A 17,208-nucleotide genomic window follows, 5' to 3' on the forward strand; every position below is an offset into this window, starting at 1 on the left:
AGTCCAGCTCGTCCCTGCCTCCCTAACCTGTTCTTCCTCCCACCTATCCCCTCCTCCCACCTCAAGCCGCACCTCCATCTCCTACCGACCAACCTCATCCCGCCCCCTTGACCTGTCCATCCTCCCTGGACTGACCTATCCCCTCCCTAACTCCCTACCTACACTCACCTTTACTGGCTCCATCCCCGCCTCTTCGACCTGTTTGTTTCCTCTCCACCTATCCTCTCCTCTATCCATCTTCTGTCCGCCTCCCACTCTCTCCCTATTTATTTCGGAACCCCCTTCCCCTCCCCCTTTTCTGGTGAAGGGTCTAGGCCCGAAACGTCAGCCTCTCTGCTCCTGTGATGCTGCTTGGCCTGCTGTGTTCATCCAGCTCTACACCTTGTTGTCTCGAAAGGAGAGGAGGCGTGGTGGTTGAAGAGAGCAAAATGAGTGAGAAAGGCGAGAGAGGGCGCGATGGAGCACAGCTGAAGTGACAGCAGAAGGAAATCTTGAGGCTCGGTCATTCGGAGAGAAATTGCAGAATTCCCCGGGATTTCCAGTCTCTGTGAAAAGCTCAAACCCGGGGTGACTCTTTTGTTCGAGTCCGCCAGCGGTTAGGATAAAACAACCTGCCTGCATTAAAGCATTCATCACTATTTATGCAGCGTCTTTCTGAAAAGTACAGACCCGGAAGGAAGCTGACTCACAGAAACTTTGCCAAGAATCAGCATGGATTCCGGGAAAGGTATTGTCAACAGTTCAACCTTATTAATATTTATGAATATCTGTGACAGTAGATATCTCTTAAAATCCATAAGAAAATACATGAACACAAATGCTCAAAATCTGGAGGATTCCTCAAGGTCTTGTGCAACAGTACACTGCAGTAGTGAAATACATCACGATAGATTCTGATGTATATTAATTTTAGCCACTATTAACAACATGGCTTGGCCATTCAGGCATTTCTTCCAAGGCCAGTATGTCCTCTCTAAGGTGTGGCGCCCAAAACTATACACAGTAGATCCAGACTGGTCTAAATCTAACTAAAAGTTAGAATTGCCGCAGCGTCTGCTTATAAAAGTTAACGCCCCATCAGCCTTTTTGGTTATTTCTCCCTTAATGGAAATTACAAGTAATCTGCAGAGGCAACAAACAAGGCGGAGACCTGCTCCATTCAGCTAGTGTTTCAGCAGCGCTTATCAGATGTTCTCCACTAGGAGGAGCAAGTGAACATTATGGACAGAGTGAAAGATACAGCATGAAAAGAAAACGCTAGGATTGCTCGCCAAAACAGGCAGCATCTTTGGAGAGAGGAACGGATCACACAAAGCTGCCTGACCTGCTGTATATTTCCAGCATTGTCTGTTTATATTTCAGTTTCCGTAACTTTGCTTTTGATGTTAAAAGTGAGTTTTTGTATGAGGTAAAAAACGAAATTGCTGGAGAAACTCAGCTGGTCTGGTAGCATCAGTGGGCAGAAAGAGTTGACGTTTCGAGTCCAGTGACCGTTTTTGGTGTCTGTGTTTGAGATCATGTGCAGTTCTTTGTTTTATTTGTATGAGGTAACTTGATTCCAAAGTAATTGCATGAAGTAAGCTTTGGACTGGGAAGGATCTGATGTTAACAATGAAGCGAACTTTAGGCCTGTGAGGGTGAAGTGCTAAGCTTTGAATGCTCCAACATCACCATCACCACCAGCTATCTCTCATCATCTGTGCATACACAGCATGCCAGCCTCTCCTACTATATCTTCCCTATGGGCTGGAAAGCCTGCAGCAGGACTCTGGTGGAGGCATGGAAAGCCCTGAGAGGGACTGTGGCAGTGGAAAGGAAATTTGGATTCTCCTTTTTTTCGTATCTTATTCTAAGTTAGTATGAATGGTGCCATGTACGTATGGCAAAGGTACACACTTTTCACTGCATTTTTACATTGTACACACATGACAATAAATGATTCAATTCAAACCAATTCAAGTGGGAAATGCTTGCTCACCAGTCATTCTTCAATTGCTACTGCTCTGGCTCACTAACCATGTCTTCATCAGGGCACCAGAACTGTGACCTTTATCAGTGATTATTTTATCATCAAAGACTCAGTGTTCCCAAATATCTCCAGAAGTGCTCTTAGCCACAACTGCATGTATTTTTTCTTCTCAGAGCCAAATCACCTGCTTTTTTTCCCATCTATTAACTGCACCAGCAAATCACCCATGATTTTCAATTGAATAATTTACATGCAAAGCTCATTAAGGGTAAGGGAAACCATCAAAGGTGAGGGAGAGGGCAAGGGCACTAAATTAAAATGGAGTTGGAAGGGGAAAGAGTTCTTCTTATAAGAACATAACAAATAGGAGCAGAAATGTCTGATGCATATCCATTCCAACATTCAGTATTGGTTGATCTCATTGCAGCTTTAACCTCACTTTCCTGTCCTGTCCTTGATAACTTGTGACTTGTGGAGTTGCAGGTAGACAAGTTGGTGAGGAAGGCATTTGGCACACTTGCCTTCATTGCTCAGAACATTGAGTGTAGGAGTTCTGATGTCACATTGCAGTTGTACAGGACATTGGTGAGACCACTTTTAGAATACTATGTACAATGTGGTTGCCTTTCTATAGGAAGAATGTTGTTAAACATGACAGGGTACAGAAAAGATTTACAAGGATGTTGCAGGGAATGGAGGATTTGAGTTATGGGGAGAGACTGAATCGGTTGGGGCTTTTTTTCCCTGGAGCATCGGAGGCTGAGGGGCGACCTTATAGAGGTGTATAAAATCATGAGGGCCATGGATAGGATGAATAGTTAATTATAGGTGGGGGAGTCCAAAACTAGAGACCATAGGTTTAAGGTGAGCGGGGAAATAGTTAAAAAGGACCTGAAGGGTAACTTTTTCACGCAGAGCATGGTGCGTGTATGGAATAAGCAACCAGAGGAAGTGGTGGAAGCAGGTAAAAATACAACATTTAAAAGGTGTCTGAATGGGTATATGAATAGGAAGTGTTTAGAGGGATATGGGCCAAATGCTGGCAAATGGGACTAGGTCAGATTCAGGTGTCTGGTCGACACAGATGATTTGACTTGAAGGGTCTGTTTACTTATTGTATGACTCTATAAGTCCATTGTAGATCAAAAATTGGGTTAGCTCAGCCTTGAATGTATTCAATAACACAGCCTCCACTGTTTAGTGTAGAAGGGATTCCCACTTGAACCACTGGAATCTATTGTTGATTTGAGTAAAACCTTCTTGGGTGGTAGCAAAAACATGCAGGCTTCTGTTTCCTTTCCCAGAAACCAGTTTGTATTTGCGCTCCACAGAAATTTCATGAAATAGTCATATCATCGCCTAAGATTCCAGTGTTATTATGTAATGAATGCAACTATATGTAGAATGTGGCTCTGATCATTGACAATAATATTATCGTAGTTAGTTAAGATGTCCTCAGCTAACTTCACTTCAGCAAATACATGTTATAAGGCATCTGGGTCTTGGCTCTTGGGACCTGTGTATATTCCACAGAAAGTACATGGCTCTAAAGGATCCTTAAATTGATGCTTATATCTCCAGAATTTTTGCTTTCAAAGATGGTTTCCTGATTGCAACCCTTTACTGGTGACTTGGATTTGGTATATGAGAAAAGGTTAAGCAAGTTTAGCTGACAGTCATTGGAGTTTACAAGAATGACCTTATTGAAATGTGTACAATTCTGAGGAGACTTGATGAAGGACATACCCAGTGCATGTTTTTCCTCATGGAGGAATGTAGAATTAGGGGCCACTGTTTCAAGAAGAGGGGTCTCTCACTCAGGGTGGAGATGAGGAGGAATTTCAACTAACGAAGCCATTAGTTTTTGGAATGCTTTATTATAGAGAGTAGTGGGGACATTGACTATGTTTAAGGCTGTGTTAGAAGGAATTTTAGACTACGCAAGTTTTTTGGGGGTACGGGGCAAGAAAGTGGAATTGAAGCCATTTCAGATGAGCCATCATTTTATCGACTCTGCAGCAGATTCAAAGGGCCAAATGACCTACTCCTGCTCTTATTCCATATATTTTTAAACAGTCACTTGTGATGATATCATAACCTGTAAGAAAGGATATTGGATATCGCAGGAGGATATAGCTAAATTGACAAGTGAACAAATTTCTGACAGATCCACTTCAGGGGAGAGAACCTGTAATGCATACATTCATCCAACTTGGGTCCCACATACATGGTTAATTCTTAATTCCCAGGTTTGACAGTGATTCCAACATCCTGAAATCATATAGTATTTATATAAACATACGGTTCATAACAGAATTTAGCAGGATGAAGATCCTTAATGATGGAATTGTGTATAGAGATGGTTTTTCGGTTTTACATTTAGGATAATTGAACATTAAAGCAAGCATTTTGCATATAATTTCAGGCATCCCATCCCTAAATACAGAAATGATAAAATGATTCACAAGGATTATGTCATGAATGAGAAATTCTAATTATGAATGAAGATTTGAAAAATTGGAAGTGCTATAGAAACTCAGCAGATCTGGTAATATCTGTGGAAAGAGTTAACATTTTGAATCTAATCTGACACTTCTTTGGAATGGAAGAGTGGTGGAAATGCAGTTTAATATCACAGTAGCTTACAGTCAACAAGGAATTCTCCACTTTGACTCTGAATCCCATGAAGTCTCATGGCATCAGGTCAAACATGGTCAAAGGTACCCCTGACTGATTCCTCCCTATCACCTCACCTCTTCCATGTTGAAAACCGCTAAGAAAAAGCATTGAGTATAGCAAGGACATGGAATGTACCCTGGTTGGGAGACTTCAATATTCATCACCAAATGTGGCTTGGTGGCTCCAAAACTGATGAAGTTTGCTGAGCCCTGAGGGCTATACTTGCAACACTGGACCGACTGCAGGTGGTGAGGGAAAAAACTTATTTTGCTATGCCCTCACAAATCTATCTGTTGCAGCTGTGTTTTTCCATGAAGTTAGTGGTAATGGTGACCACCATGCAGTCCTAATGCAACCAGCATTCTTTATTCAACAGCATCTTACACACCCTCAAAATCTATTATCTAGAAGGACTAGATGCATGGAAACACCACCATCTCCAACCTGCATTTCAAACCATTCTAACTTGGATCTACGTTGCAGTTTTCTTGGTCAATATCCTGCATCTCCCTGCTTACGGCACCAGCAACATGTGGACTGCAGCAGTTCAAGAAAACAGCTGACCATCACTTTCTCAAGGGCAGTTAGGGATGGGCAACAAATGCTGGCCTTGCCAGTAATCCTTGCATCCCATAAATAAATTTAATTAAAAAAGATTAGGGATGAAGTTATAGGAAACACCTTAGGTGACTGGTGGCTTGGGAGGCAGAATGTTTGAGGAGCTGAAGTGACAACTTTGTTCCAGATAGGAATGAAACAAAGTAAGGGCCATGCTGAGGAACAAGATTGTGATCACTGATTTGATAATCACCTTCAGGAGAAGGGCATTGCTGATAAGGGTAGATTTGTTGCCGTTCCTAGCTCCTTTGAAAAGGTGGTAATGAGCCTTCTCCTTGAAACGCTGAAAATCTTATGGCAAAGGTATGCCAGGTTCAAACCTGCAGAATATTTACCCAGCAACAATGATCTCCTAAGAGCCAAGAAAGCTAAGAGGAGAGTTGATAGTGGTAGGTTTTCCAAATCGTGAAGGGTTTTGGTGGAATGAATAAGGGAAAACTATTACCTGTAGCAGAAAGTTTAGTATTAGAGGTCATGGAACCAGAGCATGACATGAGGAAGTAAGAACAGTTGTTATTAAGATTTTGAATACATTACTTGAAGGGGTGGCGAAATCAAGTTCTGTAATGATTTTCAGGAAGAGAATTATAATCACAATGTAAGTCTACTGAATTAGAGCTTGAAAATGAAATGTTTCTTAGGCTGTGGAGAAAGACCAGTGGAGTAGAACTAAATTGAGATAACAAGATGTAGAGCTGGATGAACACAGCAGGCCAAGCAGCATCAGAGGAGCAGGAAAGCTGATGTTTCGGGCCTAGACCCTTCTTCAGAAAAAATTCAGAACTAAATTGAATGCGTTTTCAAGGACCTGAATGAGTTCTGTGCAGTATCATTCCGTAATTCCTAAGTCAATTGAGCAGAGTTTAGATGATCTGTAGGAATGGATGGGATTTTATTGAAACAATGGTTAGCTGCAATAAAAGTCAAACAATGATCTCAGCAAATGACAGAATTTTATGCAACTTTCTAATCATTGGACATGTAACCATACCCAAGGATCTATCATTGACTTTCTCATGAACATACTAACTTTGGATGACATAGTTCTCTAAGACTGCTTTACATGTATAAAGATGACTCTACCTCTCCACCGTCTTCTCTGATTTTCTGATGTGCTGTCGCAGATGAGTCCCAATTTCTTTCACTTAAACATTGGAGTGACTATAGCCACCAATGAACCTCAAGACAAGATTATTCTGATGCTCATTCATTCTTCACATCGTCCTTGTAAACGTCAGCTCTTCAAGTTCTTAGCATTCCCTAGATCTACAGCCTCCTCCCTAAATTCCAATGTTCACTTGATTCTGACCTCTGTTGCCTCACCAATGGCAGCTGTACCTTTGGCCATTTGAGCTCCATGCCCTGAAATACTTGTTTCTCCAACTCATGTTCTGGGAAGAATTTTAAATAAGGAAACATGTCTCGACTCAACTTTAAGGACAATTCTCACCCCATCCCCCAACACTTTTTTAATGTTTGATTATGTTTCTGTTAAGCACTTTAAGACATTTTTCAATGTTAAAGATGTTGTACAAATGCAAGATTTTGTTATAGTAGAACTGAACAGAAAATATCCTTAAGATTACTATCAGTACTCCGATATAATTTAATACCAGAACTGATATTCATGCCAGTTCGTGTTTGTTTGAGTGTACGCTCACTGTTAATGAGTGCTAACATTTGTAAAACAATGATTCTGATAACAATTAAACACAATCACTTAAAAGGCAGCATGACTTCCGCTGGTCTCTCAGGTTCATTAACCAATTTGAAAACAGCAAAGATCTGGTTGTGATGTATCTCCAGCACATTTCAAATTTTGGCCCACTTTGCAAGGGTAGAACAGCTGTCTACACCTGACACAACAAATGTCATCAGGGAAACAACACCAGGAATAAGACTTCCTACTCTGGCACTCTGATATTGTATCGGAAATAAGCATACCCAGCATAATGAGGTATGCCACCCTCCAAATTGATGGAGTTGACCACTACAAGAGTCTATGCCAGGGGAGTAACATGGATGCAGGAAAGAGAGGCTCAGAAGCTATCTTACAGAGCCAGTTGATACTCATATGAATGACATCAATGCCAAGTGCGTGCTAGATTACTGGAATGGGCAAGTGGTGGAGATTTACCTAGAATGTATTTAATCATTTAAGTGCCTGTGACTGATCCACTGAGGACAACATAAGTGGGTGATGCCTTGGCTTTATTTCCAAGATTTCATCCAAGGATATCTTTAGGCATTGTGTAATGGAATAATGACAGGATGCACTAATGTTTTCCATTTCATCCCAGAATTTCCAAGATTGTTGCGAAATATAGGATAGCAGTAAACAAAAGTCCTTGAATTTTCTAGATTTCTTGCATCTTTGTAACAACTTTAAGTCAAATTAATCAGAATATGTTTTGTTTGTGAAAACGATAATCAATGGTGGCACGGTGCTCAGAAGTTAGCACTGCTGCCTTGCAGTGCCAAGGGACCCGGGTTTGATTCTACCCTCGGGCAACTGTCTGTGTGGAGTTTGCACTTTCTCCCTGTGTCTGTGTGGGTTTCCTCCCACAGTCCAAAGATGTGCAGGTTAGGTGGAAGCCATGAGAAATGTGGTGTTACAGACACAGGGTGGGTCTGGTTGGAATGCTTTTTAGAGGGTTGGTATGAACTTGATGGGCTGAATAGCCTGCTTCCTCGCAGTAGGGATTCTATGAATTTGTCTCTAAGCTTGATGAATGATTAATCTGCACATACAAAAATCTTGGGCATTTGCTTTTCTCAAGATTTAAAATTGTGCTTGGACGGAAATGTTGGTTTTTAGAAGCTTGTTGCAATTTGGAATACCCCCAGTGTTCAGGTTTCACAAAATAAAAGCAAAGAAGTGTGGTTGTGCTGTGTTTATTATTCCACATATCATTCATGAGTAATAGAGCCATGCATGAGTTTTGATGCCATCCTCATAAATCATTGAGTTAAAAAGCAAGTAAAGATAAATTTCATGTAATACCTTTTCTATGCAAAACATCTATAATTCAATGAGCTGGATTTTACACTACCCCGCCCTCCCCCAATCCCAGAGGAGAGGTACCATACTGCGCCATAAATCCAGCCTTGTTAGAGTAATTTTAAAAATGCTTCAGTGACAAGTTACCGATCTGGCGTTACAAATTTAAATGGATTGTGATTGGCTCCAATTTTACTGTCTGTCATCTGTGGTTAGATATGTTTTCTACACTCTGATCAATCTCTGGGTTTTTTTTTGAATATTAAAAATACATTCTTACTCCTGTCACTTTCTCTTTGGAGCTTTCTGCCAATGAAACAATAAACTCTCATATAAATACCTGAATTCTTGATGAGATTTTGCGGAATTGAGGCTGTGTTTCTCACACAACAAGACTCTTCCCAGTGGAAGGATGGACCTGTGACCACCTCGTGGCCTTGCAGTATTGCTGATCACAGGGTAGCAAGTCCGTTGGCCTCCAAACCATTGGTAAAATACATAAGTTTCCAGAATAGTTTTCACCTGCTGGCCCAGCCCTTTGAATTTTTTAAATCTAATGCAAACTTAGACAATCAATCCTATCATTAATATTTCACCATATATTACAAGATTAATAATTTCTTTTCAAACTCTGATTTCTCAATATTTTGGTCATACTTTCTTCCTCCACATGAGGGCGTAATTTATCCATTACAAAATCTGACTCATTTCATTCAAGGATAACAAGGTGTAGAGCTGGATGAACACAGCAGGCCAAGCAGCATCAGAGGAGCAGGAAGGCTGACGTTTTGGGCCTAGACCCTTCTTCATTTTATTCAATTTGTACTTCAGAATGATATGGATACTGTACTTTTCCAGTTGCATATTCTACGAAGCTAATACTGTTATAGCACATTTAATTCTTTTAGTGACATTTGTATTTTTCCTGTAGTGACCTTGATGTTTGTGGGGGAATGTTCTGATGAGGTACAGAGTAAAACTCTACCTGTTCTATTTCAACTGCATCCCCTCAAAGTTAAATTCTGAAAAGCATTTCTATCGCACTTTGCTTTTTGCACAGCGTGAGGGGTCTTTGCTTTACATGAATAACAGGCTTGTAATGTAAGTGCAGCCTGAGTTAGAAATCAGTCCGACCTGACACTGGAAGTAGGAGTCTCACTTCTTTTCTTTTTGGATATACCTTGAGCTTTAACATTTGATTTACATAGTAGAAGATTATCATTTGTGCAAAATCAAAACCATGCTGTACCAATGCTAATCATGGGTCGTGTAAGTGCATCATCGAAAAGTCATAGAGTCGTTGAGTCCTACAGCAAGGAGACAGGCCCTTCACCCCAAACTGATCCACACTGACCAAAATGTCCATCCACGCTAACCCCATTCCCCTGCAGTTGGCCCATATCATTCTCAAATTTTCCTATCCATGTATTCATCCAAATGCCTTTTAAGAGATTTCCACTTGGTCCCAATTAGTTGCAACTGGGTGCTGTCCACGGACTTCATGCCCATCAGGAATTGGTTTGAACTGGAAAACAAAAATTGCATAAAGGAGACGTCATTTTTATCATTTTGGCTTGGATTTGCACCCATAACCAAGAGGTCAAAGGTTTGTGTCTAGGTTAGCAGCAGTGAGGTCACCTTTCACATCCGATTACTTACTGTTCCTCTGAGTTCTGAGCTTTATCTCTTGTCTGTGCAGAAAGAAAACCCCTCTAGAGTAACATTTGTTGAATTATAGTGAAGTCCCACCATTTGTGTGGTTGCCGTATGTGAGTTTATCTATCTACACAAACCATTCAGTATGCTATATCACCCACTGCCAGTCCAACCTTCACTTTCAAAAGATGCAACTCTTTGAATTGATCCTTTTATTTAAGAATGGTCACCATTTATGCAGTTGTCCTTTGTGAGGTCTTCCAAGAGTTCAACCCATGTGAAAACTGGGAATTTACTGCACTCAGTAGTAAGTAGAAATATGTTTGTATAAATTACAGCTCATCTTGGAAGCATGTGTTGTTCATTTATCTGCACCTTCCAGAAAACAAATAGAAAACGTGTAGAAAATATCAAAAATAAACTGAATATAAAAAATTGGCAAGCTGTCCATCATGCCTTGAAACTATATTTCCTGGATTGGAAAGTGTGCACTGCTCACCATTGTCTCATATATTGAAACAATGGTTAGGTGCAATAAAAGTCAAACAATGATCTCAGCAAATGACAGAATTTTATGCAACTTTCTAATCATTGGACATGTAACCATACCCAAGGATCTATCATTGACTTTCTCATGAACATACTAACTTTGGATGACATAGTATCCTGCAGTGTTTGTATGTGGAGTTTCATTGTTATGACCATTGCATCTGCTGGAGGACAGCCTTATAACAAAGGTGACACAATTTATGTTTTTAATCTGAAAAAAAATTCCAATGGACATCTTTATACTATTAATGTCCATTATTTTTATTCCTGTTTATCTTCTATTGTACATATCACATTTTTGGATGGTTGGAAGCTAATCAACTGACTCCCATTATAAAATATGTTCACCACTTATGAATTTGCTGTTTGTGAGGTTTTCCAGACACGCAAACCCCTGTGGAAACTGGGATGTCACTGAAATCAGCAGCAAGTCTAAACAAGTTTGCATAAGTTACAGCTTGTTTTGGAAGCTTTCTAGATGTGGTTGTATACTGTGTAGGTGTGTATGTGTGTGGATGGAAGTGAGTTTAATTGATTGGTGCATGGAAAGTACTTTTTCAGTTAGTGGTGGTTTGCTTACCTCACCTTTTTGAATTACAATTGCTGAGATATCTTTTTGTAGACACAATGCGACGCCTGATGTCAGCTTGTTTCATACACTATGGAGGACGTTTTGTCTGTTCTCCATTTGTAGAAAAGTATTTCCCAGCCCCTGGATGGGTTTGGGCATTGGTGTGAAAGTTGGTAAAATTGGATGAGACCGGCAGTGATGACATTCCCGATGCTGAGAGAAGAAAAGGCCATTCTCCAACCAAGAGTTGAACAGTGAAATGAGAACCTCGCTTGTGAGTGGTGAGAGACCTATTTACATCCATTGATATGTATTAACATGTCGTTATCAGTTCATTTCTCCTCATAGATATTGTGCTTCCATTCTCCCAGCGGCTGGATAGCACCATGACAGTGACAATTCCCAACATGAAAGTTTGAGCAGTTGCCTGGTGACTCAGGCTTGCTACTTGCTCCTCCACCTTGCACAGCAGTCATCAACATCTCAGGGCACACTCTGCGGGAAGCAACCATGTACACACCCACTCTGTCCGTGGACACTGGCATCAAACATGTACCAGCTTCACTGCACCCTTATGGCACATCTCCGATCCACTTGCAAGCCTTTGGTGCCGCATTTTGGAGCACACTGACACCTGCTGCCTGGACATTCTGCTCAAAGTGACAGAAACCCAGCTCATGGATTCGACCAGGGTGCACCTGATGACTCTTTGCCTGCTCTGTCATGGTTCGCTCAGTTGGAGCATACTTCGTCATACTTCAGCATCTCCGTCTTACCTTTTTGCACTTTGCCACCTCGGTCAGAGCTCAAAAGTTCACAGACTTTCTATCTTGACTCACTTTTAGTGCAGACACGACGCAAGGCAGCTTGTCATGGTTGTCAGCCGTGGTGAGTCAAGGGAATGGACATGTCCCTGTGTGGCATGGTGTCACATTAATCTCAGTCCTGCACCAGGTGTCAGCAGTGTATTTAACAGACACTCAATGTACTTAAAAAAAAAAAAAATGACTATGACTTAAAGTCTAAAGAGAATATCTCTCAGTTAAGTCAAGAGAGACAGCCTTCAGTCAGGGGGTCCCGGCATTGTCAGCCAGGGGCAGCCCTCAATATCAGGACGAAGTCACTTGGCTGTTTGGGGTAGTCATGGTCAGGTGAGTCCATACCTCTACTTTCTGGGGAGTCAGCTCTGTAGTTCCTGGACCAACCAGTCTGGGGTTTTGTGGTGAGTCATACGGGAGCTTTCTTTTCTTTATTTATTCTCAGGATGAGGGTGTTGCTGGCTGGGTAGCATTTATTGCCCATGCCTAATTGCCCAGAGGGCAGTTAAGAGTCAGCCACATTGCTGTGGGTCTAGAGTCACTTGTAGGCCAGACCAGGTTAGGATGGCAGTTTCCTTCCCTAAAGGACATTAGTGAACCAGGTGGGTTTTTCCTGACAATCAACAATGGATTCATGGTCATCATTAGATTCTTAATTCCAGATATTTACTGAATTCAAATTCAATTCAAATTCCACCATCTGCTGGGGCGGAAGTCGAACCTGGGTCCCCAGAACACTGTCTGGGTCTCTCGATTAACAGTCCAACGATAATACCATTAGGCCATCACCTTCCACAGATCAGTCAGAGGTCTGGTCATTCATCATTCCAGCATGTCCATCCAGGGTTAGGCTGCATGCCCGTTGACTAAAAATCTAACGGGGGTTTGGGGTGTTATCAGGCACCTCTGCTGCAAGAGGGAAGCTGGGAAAATCAGTTGTGGAGACTGAAGGCAGTATGCTTGGATGCAGAGGGGATAACAATTGGGAAGGGGATGGCAGCTCAACATCAGTGGAAAAAAGCGTTAGAGTATTGGAAGGAAAAGGGGTGATGACCCATTCATTGACAGTCAGCACCACCCCAACTTTGATGGCAGGACAGTGCAGTACAGTAAAAACCGAAAGAACTGCAGATGCTCTAAATCAGGAACAAAAACAAAGTTGCTGGAAAAACTCAGCAGGCCTGGCAGCATCTGTGAAGAAAAATACAGAGTTAACGTTTCAGGTCCGGTGACCCTTCCTCAGACAACCCCTTCCTTTATCCAAATGGCGCCCATTATTCATCAATCGCATTACAGCCAATTTGTGTTAACGAAATATGTGTTCCAGCAGAACTATCTGTAGAGCAAAGCATGGTGGCTCAGTGGTTAGCACTGCTACCTCACAGTGCCAGCGATCCAGGTGCAACCAGCCTCTGGTGACTGTTTGTGTGGAATTTGTACATTCACCCCGTGTCTGTGTGCGTTTGCTTCGGTTTTCTCCCACAGTCCAAAGATGTGCAGTTTAAGATGATTGGCCATGTTAAATTGCCCATTGTGTCCAGGGATACACAGGTTGGGTGGATTAGCTGTGGAAATGCAGGGGTGGAGAGGTTGGTCTGGATGGGATGCTCTTCAGAGGATCGACAGGGACTTGATGGACCAAGTGGCCTGTTTCCACACTGTAGGGATTCTACAAAAATTATTTCTTTAGCTTTAAATCTGCACTGACCTCCAGGTCCCACCCTTGGGTCCAGAAGCAGGAGTCCCTGCCTTTTTGGGTGGGGAGCTACTGACTGCACATGATCTTTTGGCAGCTGTGAGAACCAAATGCTGAGAGCCCAGGTGGTTTAGGGTCACTCCATGGAACTGTTTCAGTGTGTTTACCTCATCTTAACATGCACATGTCTCGATTTACTCATGTGTCAGTGACATTAATTGGACGACAAATGTGGCTCAGTGGTTAGCACTGCTGCCTCACAGCGCCAGGGATCTGGGTTCGATTCCAGCCTCAGGTGTCTGTCTGTGTGGAGTTTGCACCTTCTCCCCATCTGTGCATCTCCCCATCTGATCCGGTTTCCTCCCACAGTCCAAAGATGTGCAGGCTAGGTGGATTGGCCATGGTAAAATTGCTCATAATGTCCAGGGATATGCAAGTTAGGTGGGATAGCCATGGGAAAAGCAGGGTTACAGGGATAGGGTAGGGGGATGGGTCTGGGTGGGATGCTCTTCTGAGGGTTAGTGTGGACCCGATGGGCCAAATGGCCTGCTTCCACACTGTAGGGATTCGACAATTACGGAGAACAAATGCAGTAGTAACGCCATATTTAAATGGAAACCAACACCTAATACCTTCAGGACAGCCAGGATGTCTGCAAAAGAGAAGGAAAAGCAGCAAGAGGAAAACCCCTTGTGTCCCTACGCTTCAGGGATACTTCAATGCAAGGTCTCTCCCAAGCTCCAAAGGCAAGCCCCCCCGGGACTGAAAGAACCCAGCCTACCTGGTGCTGAAGGGATTGCAGATGAGGTCAACATCAGTGGAATTACTCAAACAACCTGGATCCAGGGCCAACAGCCAATCATCCTAGGTCCACCATGGCGAGTGCCTAATACCCCCTTTCCTCCTGGGTTTGAGTGTGTTTTGTACCATGGTAATGTGAAAGGGTGAGTTTGGTGGACACAGACCACACAGACCCTATTTTACATGGCACCAGTCACCACTCTGATAAATCAATGAGCTATGGACTGCCATGGCCATACTGACCCTCAAGATGGCTGCCAGAAAGCAAGCACCAAGGTCCCACTGAAAATTAAACCCTTTTAATTCTTTCCACTGATTAATATTCCCTGATGCATTTGAATGGAAAAATTATTGCCATTTTATCAGTTTATTATCAAAAATTAATATTTTTAGTAAGAGCTTCCAGCCCTAGGAGAGTAACATGATTTAACATCATTGAAAATGATTTTAGAAGATCCATTCTGAATCATTTAATGGCTTCATTGGTGTACATTTATCCTATTCTTTGTTAATTAAATATTCTTGATTTCAGAATTTTATCTGAAATGTGACGACCAGTATATCTATGAAAATGAGCTTAATTTGAAGGGGCTTTCCAAAATAGCGCACTGAACCATCTTACAATTTTGAGCTGGGGGAAATAGCGTTTGTTTTTGTAGGCTGTGTCAGATCAAGGCAAACAGAATCCTGAACTAACATTAAAATAGTGCAGAAAACATGAGAGGAAGTGGTTTTGCGCAGAACTCACTAAAATTCCCCTTTCCATCCTTTCTTCAAAACTGTGCACGGAATTGGAGAAATGGTCTTCCCTGTATAATGAAAGCATAGCATCCTTACTTTTAATTTCAATACCAAGTCTACTATAACCTGCTCTCTGGTTGGTTCCAGAACATGCTACTCGAAGAAACTATATTCAAAGCTTTCTACGATTTTGTCATCCACGTTATTGTTGCCAATGTTTTTCACTTTATATACAAGTTAAAATTACTCATGATTATTGCCATCTCTTTATCATAAGCACCCAATTTTTTTTTTTGCCGTCTACTTGGAGTAACAGAGATGTACAGCATAGAAACAGACACCTCATTCCAAGTTGTCCATGCCAACCAGTTACTCTAAATTAACCTAGTCTCATTTGTCAGCATTTGGCCCATATCCCTCTAAACCCTTCCTATTCATGTACCCATCTAGATGTGTTTTAAATGTTGTAATTGTACCAGCCTCCACCACTTCCTCTGGCAGCTCATTCCATACACGTACCACCCTCTGTGTGAAAAATGTGCCCCTTAGGTCCCTTTGAAATCTTTCCCCTCTCACCTCAAACCTAAGCCGTCTCGTTTTGGACTCCCCAACTCTGGGAAAAGTCTTTCGCTATTCACACTATACATGGCCCTCATGATTTTATAGACCTCTATTAGATCACCCCTCAGCCTCCGATGCTCTAGGAAAGGTAGCTGCAGCCTATTCAGCCTCCATCTATAGCTCAGATGTGAATGTTTTTTGAACCCTTTCAAATTTCACAACATCTTTTCTATAGCAGGAAGACCAGACTTGAATGCAAATTCCAAAAGTGGCTGAACCAATGCCCTGTAGAGCTGCAAGATGACCTCCCAACACCTATACCCAATGCACTGACCAATAAAGGCAAGCATACAAAGCACCACCTTCTATATCCTGTATATCTGGGACTCCACTTTCAAGGAACAATGAGCCTGCACTCTAAGGTCTCTTTGTCAGCAACATTTCCCAGTGTATAAGTCCTGGCCTGATTTGCCTTTCCAAAATTCAGTACCTCACATTTATCTAAGTTAAACTCCATCTGCCATTGGCCCATCTGATCAAGGTCCCATTGTACTCTGGGGTAACCTTCTTCGCTATCCATTACACCTCCAATTTTGCTGTCATCTGCAAACTTACTAACCATACCTCCTATGTGCACATCCAAATCATTTATATACATGATGAGAAGCAGTGGACTCAGCACCGATCCTCACGGCACACCACTGGTCACGGGCCTCCAGTCTGAAAAGCAACCCTCCACCACCATCCTCTGTCTCCTGTTATGAATGCAAATGGATGGTTCTCCCTGTAATTCATGTGATGTAACCTTGTTAACCATTTTACCATGTGGAACCTTATTAGACGCCTTATTGAAATCCCTATAGACCACGTCCACCACTCTGCCTTCATCAATTTTCTTTGTCACTTCCTCAAAAAACTCAGTCAGGTTAGTGAGACACAATTTCCTATGTTGTGGTTATCTCATGTTCGAGAGCATTTAAATCACTCCTAATAGTGACTTTCTTTGCCCACTATTCCTCATCTCCACCCAAACTGATTCTCCATCCTGCTCCATCCATGCCACCTAATGACCTCTACCATTCCCCATGCTCGTCACACCCCCATACAATCCTATCCACCTCTACACATCTTCATGCCATTCATACCCCACACCAACTTAGGACAACCCTCAACACTCTTCCCCTGCTTCACCTACAATACCAAATCACTTGGTATCTAGTAGTATCCATGCACACAGGAGAAAAGAATAACATTCTGTTACTTAAAGTTCAGTATTGCAGCCTCTGATCTATTAAGAAAAACATTCTCATTCATTATAACATATTTGACACTTCATGAAAGGTTTGACACCTCTTTGAGAGTTTGACATTTGTTTGACGCTTCCAAGAAAGTTGAGCAGCTTTTCGATTTAATCTTCTGCTCAGTAACAATCCAAGAATAGCAGGTCGCCTTAAAGTAATCTTGTCAAGCCCACCCACCAAAGATGTACCAGGACCGTGTGCATAAAGGTGCCTTGCCTCTCACCCTGGCTATCCAGATGTAGAAACA

At 42.1% G+C, this 17,208-nt stretch overlaps 2 protein-coding genes across 2 annotated transcripts in view; both read left to right on the plus strand.

The window, feature by feature from the left end:
* Positions 1-17,208, plus strand: part of LOC109936240 (protein ZGRF1) — a 446,880-nt gene that overhangs the window by 224,795 nt on the left and 204,877 nt on the right. The gene's annotated exons all lie outside the window — the stretch shown is intronic.
* alpk1 (alpha-kinase 1) overlaps positions 467-17,208 on the plus strand; it is a 109,275-nt gene continuing 92,533 nt past the window's right edge. Inside the window, exon 1 of the mRNA XM_048601355.1 lies at positions 467-727. The gene's annotated coding sequence lies outside the window, so the exon portion shown is untranslated. The remainder of the gene's footprint in view (positions 728-17,208) is intronic.

The sequence above is a fragment of the Rhincodon typus genome, chromosome 1 (assembly GCF_021869965.1).
Source record: "Rhincodon typus isolate 14 chromosome 1, sRhiTyp1.1, whole genome shotgun sequence".
NCBI classification, from domain to species: domain Eukaryota; kingdom Metazoa; phylum Chordata; class Chondrichthyes; order Orectolobiformes; family Rhincodontidae; genus Rhincodon; species Rhincodon typus.